At 39.3% G+C, this 16,040-nt stretch overlaps 1 protein-coding gene across 1 annotated transcript in view; it reads left to right on the forward strand.

The window, feature by feature from the left end:
- COL8A1 (collagen type VIII alpha 1 chain) overlaps positions 1-16,040 on the forward strand; it is a 132,758-nt gene that overhangs the window by 80,340 nt on the left and 36,378 nt on the right. The window lies entirely within an intron of this gene.

Consider the following 16,040-nt stretch of genomic DNA (forward strand, 5'->3'; position numbering starts at 1 on the left):
ACACAGCACAAGTTTAAAGACAGAAGTGTAATGTGTGCATGAAGCAGGAATGGCTTTAGGCATCCTCAGAAAGCACAGACCGCCCTGTGAGCTGTGCCTCTCCTGCCTTCGAACACATGGGCCATGGACCACATCTAATGTAGCTTGTTCGAATTTGCCCTGGTGTTAGCCGCAAAGGTATGTTAAAGGTCATGTGGAAGTAAATCATGTAAATGCAACTCTGAGCTAGACAGGTCTACCGAACCTAGCAGTGAAACATGCAACTATTAGAAGGACCGCCCCCACCCCCATGAACTCATGGAGACCTCCCCTGTCTGATAAATTCTTCTATTAATGCATCACTAAAATTCTGCTGCCATGAAAATTCAGAAATGAGTCATCTGTTTCATTTCTGCGTGATCTCATAAATACACAGATCCTCAGCGCTGAAGGGGTCTTCTAGATTATTCTACTCAATACAAATATTCTACAGATCAAAACCTACATTCTAGAAAAGTGACTTTTCTCAGGCAAAAAGTTAAATACCTAAAAAAAGAATCCTAAGTAAGCCTTGACCATCTGCACCTCCTGGGAAGGGCCATCCGTGTGCAGGAACTTTGAGTGCTGCCAGAATTTTCATTACAATTTGAATTTCCAGCTTAGTAGTTGGCATTTCTGACCAGTGAAGATAAGATGCAAATGGTGACTGTGAAAAATCACATTCACAGTGAGTGCTTATAAAATAGAAACAAAAGTATAATAAAGCAGCGACTCCAGACCAACTACTCACTCATGACTCTGCTTCCTGTCAGTGACTCAGAGCATCGCAATGAACTCTCGTTGCCACCTGCCCCCTCACAGTTTGTCTACTATCATGAGAACCTGGCCACTTCCAACATTCCAAATAAATGAAGAATAACCGGACACTCAGTCCTTGGGTTGAAAAAAGAAAAGAAAAACAAAAACCTTCTGATTTTATGCTTTATGAAAAATATACTTGTGATAAGATTACCTAATGATCACCCTGGAAAACGAGTAGATGAGTAACACTTTACAAACTAAGAAAGTTGCACTTATGTACTTAGGAATATATACTTGTGCAATAACATTTATATATACTACACACACACACACATACACACACATACACACACACATACACACACACATACACACACACATACACACACACAAATACACACATACACACACATACACACACACATACACACACACACACATACACACACATACACACACATACACACACACATACACACACACAAATACACACATACACACACATACACACACATGCACACACATACACACACATGCACACACACATAATGCAATAGTAATGATTTTCTAAAGGACCATGAATTTCAAAGACAGCCATGAGTGTCTGGAATGAGGAAAGGGAAGGGGGAAATATAATCATAATCTTAAAATTTTAAGAAATATTTTTAAAGAAAGGGGGGAAAGTCAATGGTAGCCTTCTGATTGTCCAAAAAGAACCATTCCAACTTTCTCAGATCCACTCTCTCTCTCTTACTAAAGTCACCACCAGCTTCTAGCTTTCCTTTGCCTAGGGTTGTTACTTGCTGATTAAATGGCCTAAGGAAAGCTGTTTTACAGAGATGCCAGTAATTAATTTTACTTTAATTTAGTGGCATGTAGTATAGAAACAGTTTTGATTGGTGTCTAGTATCTAACTAGTATAAGTAACAGATAGTGACCAATAGTAGTTATGTTTTATTAATTTATTTATGAAATATTATTACAGCTCACAAAATTTGTTACATAATAATATATGATGAATACATATTTTTTTCTTTCTTTTTTTTCTAAGAAGGACTGAGGCATCCACATTTTGGCCTTTCTTCTTTTTGAGTTACATAAGGTCTGTGAATTGTTTCTTGGGTATTCAGAGCTTTCTGTGGCTAGTATCCAATTATCAGTGACTGCATATCATGTGTGTTCTTTTGTGACTGGGTTACCTCACTCAGATGATAGTCTTTAGTTCCATCCATTTGCCTAGGAATTTCATGAAGTCGTTGTTTCTAAGAGCTCCATTGTGTAAATGCACCTTTACACAGATAGTAATGATCAATAGCCACAGAGAGGAGATGATCTGTACATGTTTGGAGAGACCTTATTTGCATAAGATAAAATTAGGGTTAGGGCTAAAGAGTGCATTTTACTTTAATAAAAATCAAAATGGGGGGGAAACACTATATATATTCATTTTTCTCTACAAATTTATACTTCATATTACAGAAAATGGAGAAGTATTAAATCTCCTTTTTAAGTGTAATAATATCTCTAAGGAATGGGTAATGTTGCAATGAGTGGATGTACACTATAATCCATAGTGCAAGGCTCAGAGTCAATGTGTGCAAAGGTGTTCAAGGATTAAGTCAAATTATAATACTTATAAAATGCTTAGTGCTGTGCTAACAATGTTAACATTTGTGAGTGTCAGCTATGCTTAGTAGACATGATACTTCTGTCGATAACATATTGACCACATCCCTGCCTTTATGCAAACCTTCCTTTTCCCCAGTTTCATGACTCTGTAGCCATACAGATGCTGATGGCTCATTCTAAAAGCCTTTCCTCTGTGTCATCCTGTAAGTATGTACCCGTATCTAAAGTTTACCTCTGCAGTCTCCCCCTCTTGCCTTTCTTCCCTAATCCTTAGAGGCATTAGTCTGTTTGCCAAGACTCTGTAATCTTTTGTATATGCATATTATTTTATTTGATTCCCCCTCACTTCACCATATGCATAAATTCACATTTCAGGGAATACTTCTTACAGGCTGTCACACTCCCATATAAATGTGTATTGAAAATAATAAACTCGTTTAGAACTAAATACACATGTGCCTTTTTTTCCAATTAGGACACAATGTGTAATTCATAGCTTCAGTCTGGAGGAGGGAGGTGGTAAAGTGTACTGTTGGAAAAGCTAGAATATTCAGTTTAGCATGGAGTCTGGCTCTACCACGTCTAATGCTGGGAATCCCCATCATCTTCCGCCCATCCTTTTACTTTTCCAGTGAGTCATTTAACTTGGCAACAGTATCATTTTAGGCAAAGGTAAAGTGGGGTACAAATATTTTCTGATGAATCTTCCAGGGTCAGCATTTATACTATTTGAAGCATTGTTATCTTTGTGGGTCTCAAACTTGAGAAGGCACCCGAATCACCTGAGTGTTATGACTGTTAAAGCACACACTTCCTGATCTCCAGACCTAAGAGGGGCCTGGAGTTCGTAACCAGGTGAGATGCTGTGGCTGCTGGCAGGGGCACACTTTGATAAGCACTGATGATCTTCTTAGCCTTTGACTCTGTGTTGTCATCTGGCTGGCCTAAGACACTCCTGATAGGTATATTCCTCATAAGATGAATATGGTGGCAAGGGAACCCAGGCTTAGCAAAGCTGTCTTTAGGACTGGTAGTACCTATAGAGGCGCCTCGAAACCACCCACAGAATGCAAGCTTTACTGATTGTAATTCTGTTTATGACTCATGGAGGTTAAGAGTGAACCGAATCTAAGGCTACCGGGCAAAGAAACTCTTGCTAAGGACAGAGTCATTGAGGTCAGCCATGTGCAGCTCGTTTTATGACTCACAATTGCCATCTAGTGACACCGTTGAATACTACATTGGTAGATGATCGGATAGAAGGATGCTATCGTTTGAATGTCAGTGTTTCTTTCCTTCTGTCTTTATTTCATTCTTTTGAAAAATACATGCTCAAGATGAGGTGCTCTAGAATAAATTCTATAATATTCTCTGATCATACCTGTATTTGTACCACAGTGCTGAAAAATAGATACAGGTCTAGTATTTATTAAAGTTATCTCTATGCTCCATATAGACTCAAGTATTCACAGCAACTCAAGGAGATACAGCTCTTCTCTCCATTATGGAGAAAAGAGACACCGACTAACATACAAAACACTTCAGAGATTTGTCTAAGGATGGTGTCTGTCCAGCAAAATGGAGGAGTGAGACTGAATCAAAGCAGTTACTGAGAAACATGCTAGGCAGCCTCTCATCTCAGTGACAGACAGAGCCAAACTAAAGTCCACTGCTAAATGGACGCGGAAAGAGAATGTGGCATGGCTGCATAATGGAATACTATTCAGGAAATTCTGTCGTTGTGACAACTTGGATGAATCCAGTGGGGATGTCTTGTTCAGTGAATTAATCCAGTCAATGCAGCCACAAAAGAATCCCTCATAGTCTACCCCACCAAGGAAGCTAAAAATTCGATCTCATAGAAATAGAGAAAACAGTGTTCCTGGGGCTAGCACACTTAGGAAGAGAGCTAAGGAAAATGTTGGTCAGTGGTTCCAAGGTGAGCGGCTATTGGAAGAAATTAATTCAAGAACTCTGTAGGAGAGCAGGGTGATACACACTCACTGTGCATTTGGGGGAGGGGAGTAAGAAAATGAATGTTGGGTTCTCCTCAGACACAAAGACCATATGAAGTAATGGATATATTAATTAACTAGATCCAACTATTTCATGATCCAAAACATTATAATGTACATCATAAGTACATATAAATGTGTGCATAATTTTAAACTAGGGTATTTATTAATTTGAAAAAAAATAAAGTGTGTTTGCTGAAACAAACAATACCTATAAACAGTTGCCAGCTGCCAAATGTAGTTGAACGAAAGGGGATGTTTTCTGAGTTTTCTCAACAAAATCAAGTCATATGCAATAACTAAGGAAGTATTCCTATTAACAGGAAGCCAGACTGATACAGCACAAGGAGCACTGAGGTGCAGTAAGAGGGAGGATCAGGTTCAGCTTTCTGTACTGGGCTTATCAATGAAGCTGACCACGGAAGCACATAGTACTGCTGTGGGCAGTGTCTTAGTGAGCACTATTACAGTTATGAAAGACCAGGGCCAAAAATGTCACCAATGCCTTTTTGGTAGAAGTCATGGTTTTAAAGTTATAGGCAGTTGTATTTTTGTGTCTGGGTTTTAAAATCTGGGGACAGTACTGCCACCAAGGCATGGTTGACAAAAGCAAAGAAAAAAATATAGTTTGGCAATTTGAGAATTTATCCAAAATTACTATTCACATAGATAATAACTAAATCTCTGGAACAGTTTAAAAAGAGGTGCAGAAATAATTTTGCTCATAATTAGACAACACTGAGGGGGCCAATAGAGTATATAGGAATATGGCTTCTTCAGCAGCCTTCAATTGTATGGAAATGAGTTTCTTCAATTGTATGGAAATCATTGTTTGGAAGTATGATTCCTTCAATGGCTTTCAATTCCTTCACCAGCCTTCTCTTGTCTTAAGCAAGGCCCCTTTGCAGAGGGGTATTTCTAAAATAGATACTAGTGACCTACAAGTATCTTTACAGAGGGAGAAGAAATGAAGTTCTAATAGCCCTGTAAAAATAAAGGTCTGTCTCTGTTGCTGCATCCTCAGCAAGTTCAACTGTGCCTGGCAGAGCTTTGTTGAGTGAGGGATAAAAACTTGTAGATTCTGCTAAGCTGAATGGGGTGGGAGTCACAAAAAGAGGGGCTTCTCCATCGAGATGAGCAGATCCCTTTTGAAGCACATTCTTCGTCTCCAGTATTAGCTGTAAGCTCATGACAGGATGTAGCTCAGTGACAGTGAGCACTTCCAGGTCTTTACCTTGGGTTCTCCGGGTTCTTATGTGATTTACATTCCTTACCCATTTTTGCACTTTGAGGTGGCACTGTCAACCTAAAGAGTTTTTTGGTTTTGGTTTTGTTGCAGGTAGGGGGTTGTTTCTTAAATGAATGACTGGCAGATGGACAGCTATAAAAGTTGGCTTCTTTTGACTTTCTCGATTTGTCCATGCTTACAAGTTCTACGTCTATGATTCCAAATTGCCTTAGACTCACTTGTGCCCTTTTAATCAGCGTCACGGTCAGTGCTTGCTCTTTTTCCATTGCTATCATTGCATTTGCTCAGAACTATCACATAGTTATGGATAAAAACTAATAAAGAGAGAAAATTGAGACCTGAAAAAGAAATTGGATGGGATACATGTGTTCCCAGACCAAGCCCCTTTTAGGAAAATATTTGATAGAAAAACAGAAGTCTTACACTTCTGAAGCAAAAAACCAGTCTGGGTTTTTTAAGTCTTTTCATTCAGCCTCAGGAATCAGTACAAATCTCTTCTTATAGCCAATGGGTTTTATTGTATTTATTTATTTTTTGAAATCCTTGAATCTAAGACTTTTTAAAAATCCTATGAGTTATTCCAAAATGAGAAAATAAAAGATCCATTAAAAGGAAAAGCCAAGGAGAGGGAAGGAAATGAACTATATTCATCTTCTCTTTTAAAGACACCATGCCTTAAAAATAGGTATATGGAGGACTTTTAGTTAACCAGGTATATTTACTAGTAGAACGTCTTCCAGGATACAGGAGCCTTTAGCAAATGCTGGTTGGCATTTATACCTAAAAGGTAAAAAGGTTTTTTTTTTTTTTTTTTTTTTTTTTTTTGTATTTTGGCATGTTTTAAAACAGTACCGAAGAACATCAGACATGTCTTCCAAATTATACATAGCCAAAAACTGGGTAATCCAAAACCACAGCTTCCTCAAACAGATCAAAAGCCAATGAAGTTAGACCTGAGGATTGGGGGAAGTAATTGTAAAACATAAGTCCATAATATACAATGAGTCTATGAACTAAAGCAAACTCATAGGAAGTGTTGTGAGGTGTTCCTTTCGCTTGAGACAATTACTTATACTTGCTGTCATAGAAAGTACTAGATCAAAAGGAGTTATTGGCCAGACATAGACTATCCCTTAGAAATGCAGGTTTCAAGAATCAACTGTAGCAAGACTGCACAAAATGTAGACTTTTGAACTCTCCTCCATGCTTGCCTAAGTGGACAAGACTGGAAACAAATAAGGCCAGTGAAGGAGAAACTTTATTCTGTCACTGTGCATGGAAAAGCTTTGCTTGGGAGAGACACAAGCTCCTGAAAGGCAGTCTCTCTAATGCCCTTGAGTCGGCCAGGAGTCTTGAACTGGTAGACACTAGGACTATTTGGTGAAAGAAAACCCGTTTATATTTTATAGATCCTAGACAATGACCTACTCACTCTACCGGTATTAAATCTCTTCATCACTTCCAATGATGGACACTCAGCCTGTACTATCTAGGCAATGTCCTATGGCTGCCCCTTTGTGTGTCACCTCCTCAGGAGGACCGCTTGTTTGCTATCTTTCAGAAGTTATCCCAATTGCACTCCCATCCCTCCACATTCCTGTTCCTTTTCCTTACATCACTTGCCTCTGATGAAAATGACCTTATTTGGCACATTGCCTGATTCCCTCCCCCCACACACACACACTAAACCAGAACTCTGTGAGATCATGAATCTGATTTGTCACTGTAAAGAGACAGTGCCTGGCTCATAATTAGACATTGAGAAAGTATTTGTTAAATAAAATGCACATAAAAATGCAAAGAAAAAAATGAGTTATATTTACCAAATATTTTTCTAAAACTTGCAAATTCTATTGCACAAGTGAAAGGCTCAAGAACAAACTCTGATCCTGAAATGTTCTAACCTACCTTGTCCATTTCACAACAGGGGCGGGAGAGAAAAAGACGGTGAAGGAGAGTAAAAATGAACATGGAAAGTCCCCGTAGATTTCCTCTATCTGTGGCTTTAAATTTTCGTTTGAGATGAACTCTGGGGGTGGGGGAATCAGACAGTCCTGTGTTCACACATATGTAAGAGATACTTTTTAAGATCAAAGGCACATGATCGTTAGATAAACCAACGTTTTGATGAGCTACGTTGTGGCTCTGCCTCACTTGTTCAAAAGCTGCATCTACGCGGCTCTCACAGCACAATTAAGTCCATGAGACTCAAGCCAGTTGTTTTCAAAGTAGAAGGAAAAATAGGCCAATTTGCTCAAAATGGAGTGCGTGTCAGAATCACTAACTGTATTGCTGTGTGCCAACAAAACCATCATCAGGACCCAACTGGCTGCAGTCTCAAGAGACAGAATGTTTAATTGTAAATGGGTTTTAAATGAGCTTCTCACGTAGTGTGGCTCAGAACCTTGGCTCCTTTAAGAGGCCCCACTTGCTGGTTGAGGTCATGTCGGTGTTCACCGACCCCCTGTGGACAAATATTGCTTTCTTTCTGCGCTATGCTTATGGGACTGAAGCAGACGAGAGCAGCTGAATGAAATTTTGTGTTCCAAGCAATTTTTACCACTTTCACTAAAAAGCCAGAAAGTGAGTGTTGTCAGTGATATTACTAGATAGAAAATATATTTTTAAAAAAAGTAACTAAAAGCTTTTCAAAAACCAACTCTCTTCCTTGCTTAATTTTGAGAATGTCTCTTTGCCGTAAGCATGCAGAGAGTTGGCTGGACTGGGGTTGGCTTCATTAGTTTTCCCACATCGTGTACAGAGGTCATGGAAAAATCTTTCCGCTTTGGAAGGATTGCTGGTCTCCAGTCACATTCATTTCAGTCATTAGGCACCAAAGCCGCTGAGGGGCGGGACAGAGAGAGGAAAGGCACAGAGTGGGCAGATCCCTAACTCCAAGGAGGCAAATACTTTTCATTGCAAAGATTTACATGGGACAATTTTTTTTTTGCTCCTTTCCTCCTATTAAGAAATATTTAGTCAAGATATTTAAAAGTTAGGAATTCGTTTTCATTCTTAAAATCTCTAAGTACCATCTAGTCAAGAACAAAGAAAATTTCTGCATCCACTACCCAAGTCCTCTGAAAATCACCCAGATAAACTCAAAGCCAAATTTAGCACGTTTGCTTTCCCTTTTGTGAGCAAAACATGATTTGGTTTCTAAATTTCTCTGGGCTCTATGCATAGAGCTGAGGGCCTCTGTCTTTTCCTTATCAGAAGCAACAGGGAAAATTGCACATATGAAGAATCACAGAGATTTATTGCCTCCCTTCCCAGCCTGACACTTGGCTCCGTGTGAAGGAGTGATGGCCAGGAAGAAGTCTTCTGGTAAAGGATGGGGGGAACTGGATGTTTGTGAAGCCCAGACTTGGGAATGACACAAAAGGAGGTCTGAGCTTTTACACAGCCAGCGAAATCTAGTCTGTTTGAAGTTGGATCAATTGATTTCTTAAACATTTCAAATAAGCAAAGTTCTGCAGGAAATGGGAGCCAGATGCATTTCTCACTCAGGAGTTCCTTGGAGGAGAGGTAGAAAATAGTCACACAACAGTTCCTCGTTTCATGTTGGCCTCCCTGACACTCCAGAGCTGGGCTTGCGCGGTGCTAATGTAGAGATGGGTACTGAGTAAACGACTTTCTTGCCCAAACAAAATGATCAGTGGAAGGTTCCTGATATAAGACAACTTTCCAAATACTATAGCTGACAATAAAAGAGCTAAAAAAGCAGAGGAAGAACAAGAGCCGAAGGGGTCACTGTATTTGCAACTTTATAAACCCTCAGAGACAGGCTACTCCAGCTGTTATTCTATGTCCAGGGAAACTGAGGCTCCATGGGAGTGTCTGGTCTACCAGAGACCACAATTCTTGTAAATGGAGAGAGAGATTAAGGTTCTCTCATCAAAGGAGATCTTGGTTGGATACAAAAGTAGAGTCAGATGAGAAGAATTAATCTAAGACTCTGAAGTACAGTAGGAACACAGCTATCCCATATCTTTAGCCAAAGATGGTCCTCTTTAGGGAAGGTGGGCCTTGCTGCAGGTTCCACATGGACCCATGAGGAGCTCAGGGCTACTTTGCTAAAGCCTCCAAAAATATCTCAACAGTGCCACCTCATGAAGCAGGAACAGACGCCACCCAACATTTCCCCCAAATAATTCAAAGGATACAATGAAGGCTCTCCCCTCTCTCAGTTCTAAGAAAACCTAAGAAAAATGAAAACAGACAATGTGTCACACCTAGATGATGTCTTAACACTTTGTTTTGCTCCATGTAACTTTTACAGAAAATTAAATATTCTTGGTTTCCCATATGCTTCCCAGAAGCCCCGAGTTTCCTAGAATTTTTATCAAGAATTCCAGCTATTTCCATCATCATTTTCAGATGTCACAGCTCTGGCTGACAGCGGATAGACACCCACCATGTTTGGAACAACTGACCTCTAGGGATTTTTTTTCCCTCTGCTTTCTTCTAGGTTTTTCTTCTCATGAAACTACCCCATTGTGGTTTTGATTTACTCATTTACTCCTATTTCTTTTCCAAGAAATCTCAGTTTCAAGATAAAGGAACAGGAAAATGGCAGCAGGTAGTCATTCTCATAGTACGCTCTTGACTTGGAATTGATGCTACGATTCCTCAGCACTTCTGCATTGGCAAAGGAGATTATGGGCATTTTTAATGTGTGTGTGTGTGTGTGTGTGTGTGTGTCCACTGCCTATGTCCTTGTTATGTTCATACAATGCACTGAGAAGAGTTCATGCGTTTTGATATGTAAAACTTATTGAGCCAACAGAGTGTTAATTAAAATATTCTATACCTCTACCTTGGAAAATAAATATGCCTTCAAAACAACCTGGAAGGCCAAGTTTAAATTAAAAGCTTTGGATTCCTTACAGTTTTGCACCGAAGTATAGAGATTCGGGGAGAGCTAATTGAGCCTAGGTTCTCTACTCCAATCTTCAGCTCTTCCAGGGACCACAGAGGATTTCCCAGCTATGCATGTGGCCATTTAGCTAAAGCTCCATTCAAAACACCCAGGAACTATAGTGCTCCTGGGTACCATGTGTTTTCCAAGGATGCATTTCCCAGTTACAATCAATCTTAGGAACCTGGATACTGACAGCATCCCATTTAAGTGTTAGAAATGTCTTGAAATCATCAGGACAGAATTTGGAGTTCTAGATATCCAGGGCATTTTAAAGAAAGATATAATTTTGGTATAATATAGTCAATTGACTTCGTACAGCATTGAAGTTAGAGAGAACAGGGCTAGAAGACAGGATGAGAGAGTGTGTTTACCCTATGCGAAATGCTTAAAAATGATTTTCAACAATAAGTGCCTGTTTCCTGCATCTCACTTATCCTTCCAAATAGCCACAAAATGTACCTCAAAACATAAAACTAGAGGCCCAAGAGCCATAGCTTAATATAAGGGAAAGTATTTGTACCTCAACAGCACTAAGAATTATGCAATTTGCAATTTGAATTTCAAGGATTCCCTGCTCCAGTTGTCTAAAGCTAACAAAGAAACACAGCATAGGATGTATTCTCAAAGAGACACCAAGACAGAGACAGTAACATAGCCCCTGGAATACCTGGAGCCAGGGCTGGGTACTTTGGGTTTATATTTGTTCCAAGTAAGACTTCTCCTGCCTGTCTAAATGTCTGTACCTACTCCTGCTTCTCCTGGTAATTATGGTAATAATAGCAGCTACTGCATTGCTCTTACTCCCAGTGAGAGTCCACAGTAAGCATTCTACAAACATTCACATCATTTGTTGCTATGGCCTAGGATCCAAGTATTATTTTTGCAGAGGGGGAAAGTGATACAAATATATATTCATTTTAAAACTAAAGTGAACTACAACAATAACAACAACAAACATACATCTTGCCTTTAATCACATTGAGTAATAAGAATTCAAGTTCCGAGTTGAGATGTGGACCTAGGTATTGTAACCCTGGGATCTATGGACCGAGCAACTGTTTTTTCTGCTTCTTGCAATGGCCTACCACCCAAGAACCCACTTAGTTGATTGCTCACGCTTTGTACTCTGTATGCTCCTAGGTAGTCATGAATTTGATGCTAGTAACGGAGGTTTTACATAGACAAGACATCTTTTTGCCTGGCCTAAGATGTTCTGCTTTCTTGGGGATAAAAGCAACCCCTTTTTCTTAGTTCCAGTGGCAGGGGCCTAAAAAACCATAGCAGTCTTGAGATCTCTAAACACCTAATTAGACTTAAAGCAAGTTTTGTGGATGAGATTTTTTTTAATTTTGGGGTTTGTAGAACACTGCATATTGTCCCTTCTCTGTCTCTTTGTCCTGATTTCTAAGCCAGGAGATGGCAGTACAAACCACCAAGCCCACCACTTGGAAGACAGAAGCAAGCAGATCTCTTAGACTTCAAGGTCAGCCTAGTCCACAAAGCCAAGTTCCAGGAAAGCCAATGCTACACAGAGAAACTCTGTCTTAAAAAATATTTTTTAATGAAATTATGCCCTCCTTTTCTTCAATAACCTTGGGTTTTAATCTGACAGCTTAATTTGAATACAAAGAATAGAATGGAGTGTATTTAATATTTCCAAATTCAAATATTAAATATGATAAAAATTGTGGAAAACACCACACAGAGAGAGAGAGAGAGAGAGAGAGAGAGAGAGAGAGAGAGAGTAAAAGGTCCTGTTTGTAAGGATGATAGGTTCTAGGTTGTACCTAGAACCTGGAAACTGATTTCCATTCTAGTCCTATTATTTACTGATTCTAGGACATGCATTTATACTGAACATGCATTTAAATACAGTATACTTTTTCCTTTTGAATGGTTAATGTGTTATTCAAACTCTCTATGCCCATCTCTTTATAGAAAAGTAGGAAGTGGGAATCATATACAGTGGTAGCTTCTATCTCAGACTTTTCTAGAATAAAATTAGTTCAGCAGCATAATGGATTACATGAGTCGATCAACATGAAAAGGTCTCAAAACCATCTGGCAAATAGTAATTTCTTCAAGGAATGTTTGCTATGGGCCAAACTGTCCCACAGCTCAAGTACAAATATGATATTTTTTCAATGTAGAAATGCTTTTTCCCTAGGAGACTGATGAAGTAGCCTTGTCATATCTTTATGATCCAGGTGGGTAGGGTTTGATAAAGGATTTCTCTGTGTATCATTGGCTGTCCTAGAACTTAATCTGTAGACCAAGCCGGTCAAGAACTCAAGTGATCTGCTTGCCTCTGCCTCCTAAGTGCCACCATTAAAGGCATGTGTCACCTGTACCTGGCTCTCTTTATGATTATTAATAGAAGTTCATGATAGTTAACAGGAAAAATAGTTAACAACATATAACCAGGAACAACATAGTGTCGCGTATACATAATACAAAGTGTGGCATTGAACACATAGAAATAAAGCCCAAAAACATGTTCTTAGCTATTAGTGTATTAATTCCTCTCTCTCCTTCCAGCATCTTGTTTGTGAGAATAATGGGAAACAGAGTCATAAATCTTAGCACTAGCTTGCAACAATTGCTGACATTAAGACCAACAAGCAGGAAAAGGAAACCCCCATAATTCCCAGCCAGCATCCTATCTTCTCAGCTAACGAAATCAGAACAGTCAATACACTAAAGTCTCACAAACATGCATTTTCCTGTTTCAACTCTCCACAGTGAAATTAGATGAAATTACAGCAGGACCACAGCCTCCAAGATGTTTCAAAGCATATGTACCAGTTTATGCCTTTCCCAGCCCAACTTCCTTCATGCCCTTAAGCTTTGCACCAAGGTATAGTACGAAGCATTTATTACACTGCCTCTGGTTTGCTGTTGATGTCATTGGCACAAGGCATTTTCTAAATAAAGTTAGCCTAAGACAGAGGTAAGCTAGCCAGAGAACTGTTTAGTCACTTCTTTAGTTTCTGGTTACCAATGCTTTTGACCTGGCCAGTATGGAAGAGTGTCAGTGCTTCCTAGTTTCCTCTTATTTCTTTTCTGTGTTTTCCATCTCATCTCTTGATCCTTTTCTCTAATGTAGCAGATGTCTCTTCTGATACCTACACAAAATATTAAAGCATCACCATTACTGTTTCTATAGCAAGATGGCATTTTAAACACCAAATTCAACTTCTAATGGCTGTTACCCTGAGAACTTCCTTCCTGAAGCTAATATGTATTTTTATATCAGATGTTCATTTATTAAACCCAGGAGCTATTGCTTCTTTTATGGTTAATTTTGGTGTGAGAATGCATAAGATACCAAAAGTGGTTGAATAAAAGAAGTCTAAACCGTCCTTTGGACTCTAGAAGCTTCATGGTAAGGACGTAAAACTAGATGACGTGTGTTGTGATATCTGTCCTTCCTTGAGTTTCCCTTAGTTTGTAGGCAACTATGAAACATTTGTTACCAAATATTCCTTAAGAATTATTATTCCCACATTGTAGTAACACACAGATAAAAGAAGGCAGTCTGGATCCAAGTCTGATTTCTGTTCCTTCTACACTGTAAGTGGCTCTGGGTCACTGCACTTAGGAGGCACAAGCACAAACTCTATCAGCTCAGTCAATTCATACATTAGGATTGAGAAGCAAGCTGTCACTATAATTAATGGGAAAAGAGCTGTAAAGTTCTCTATCCCTGACTTGTATCATTCCTCAACTATATCTCATTTGTGCTTAATGTATTCTTTGGGGGGAAAAACAAGATAATAAATGTCAGAAGGAAATGTGTCACAATAGAGTTAATATTCACTCTGATATGTGAATTTCCTTTCAAAACTCAGTGCGCCAAGTTAGACAATGCTGGGGGGGGGGGGGGGCGGGTAGACTGATGGTATTGTTCTGCGTATCCATCTGAACCATTAACTCCTCGGGATTCCTCGGATATTTTTGTGTTCCACCTCAGCAGTAAAGTGGGTACCATGAATTCTTTAAAAACACATTGCCTACACTGCCTCTGGAAGCCTGAAACCCACTAGTGTCCATCATTTCCCCGAATTAACCCCACACCTCAGAAAGTAATGGCTCACAACCTGCCTCCTTTTCTTTCAGTCACTTCTGCCTCTGGTGATATAAAACCTTACCTATCTCACTACCAGTTATTAGTCCTTGAGTTCTTCAGACATGAGGTTTTCATTTACTATTTCACTTTGGCACAGAGACATTTCTTCAGTTTCTCCAGTCAAAGGCTTGGAAAAGAACACAGGAAATGTAGCCAGGAGAACTCTACAACAATATTTTTTTAAACCTTCATATGTCCAGATTTAAAAATACATACATCTATCTTTTCTTCAGGAATGGCAATAACTCTAAGCTGACAAAATTTTTATTAATGTTTTTAGTAACAGCTGGTAAGCCCAACATGGTTTTGGGAAACCTCAGATACCTTCCATCCCCCCAGGATGACCTGGCCCGGTCCTTTTGTAAAATCACATTTCATTAGGATGAACCTTTTGCTCCAACCCAAACATATTTCCACCCATCATCACTGTTTCATTTGATTATCAAAACACCAGTCAACATGTGACTTTTATTCTGCTACTGAGCTTCTGAATCGCAATAGCAAAGCCCGGAGGTACACTATGAATCTAGTGAAAGACAAAGCAGGTTCTCCAACATAGAGAGATGAGCAGCATAGAGATGCTGAGAGTAAGAAAATATCCTTATCCAAAAGAGGTACCATGAACAAACAGTGCAAGAACAGTTATTTCAAATTTCTAGACCTGAAATAAATGTTGCCACCTTCCCCCTGATGGTTACAAAATTAGGAATTTGCATAGATTATAAATTATAAAGTGGTCCCATCCTCTCATAACAGAAGCTAGATAGATCAGAGCACTACTAATCCTATTTCAAACTCAGAATAAAACTATAAGTAGTTATTTATTAGATCATTTAATAGTAAAGATGTAAGAGCCAAATAAATATTCCTTTTTCGTCAAAGAGGTCCCATGTTCCTAGGCTCCTACACACAGGGTCTCATAAATTCAAATTCTTGAAAGCTAATAAACACCAAAAGAGACTTGACCCCACTTTGTACAATTGCTTCCACAATCAATTCGAAAGCCGCGTGTTCTAGATGCTACAGTAACTATGCTGATGGCAGAAGAAGAGCAACAGACAGGTGACACCTGACATTAGTGAGTCACTGTCTTCCAAGCACTGCTCAGAACATTGACTACAAAAAAAATAGCATTTGCTTCTCATAACTCTCAGGTGTGATGTTTATTACTGGTTTACTAGTTATTAACGTTTTGTTTATTTACTTCACTTTACATCCTGATCCCAGCTACTCCTTCCTTGTCTCTTCCAAGTCCTCCTCTCCTCCTTCCCCTCCCCAAATCTCCCTCTCCCTTTCTCCTCAGAAAAGGGGAGG

Source organism: Micromys minutus (assembly GCF_963924665.1).
Source record: "Micromys minutus genome assembly, chromosome: 7".
NCBI classification, from domain to species: Eukaryota; Metazoa; Chordata; class Mammalia; order Rodentia; family Muridae; genus Micromys; species Micromys minutus.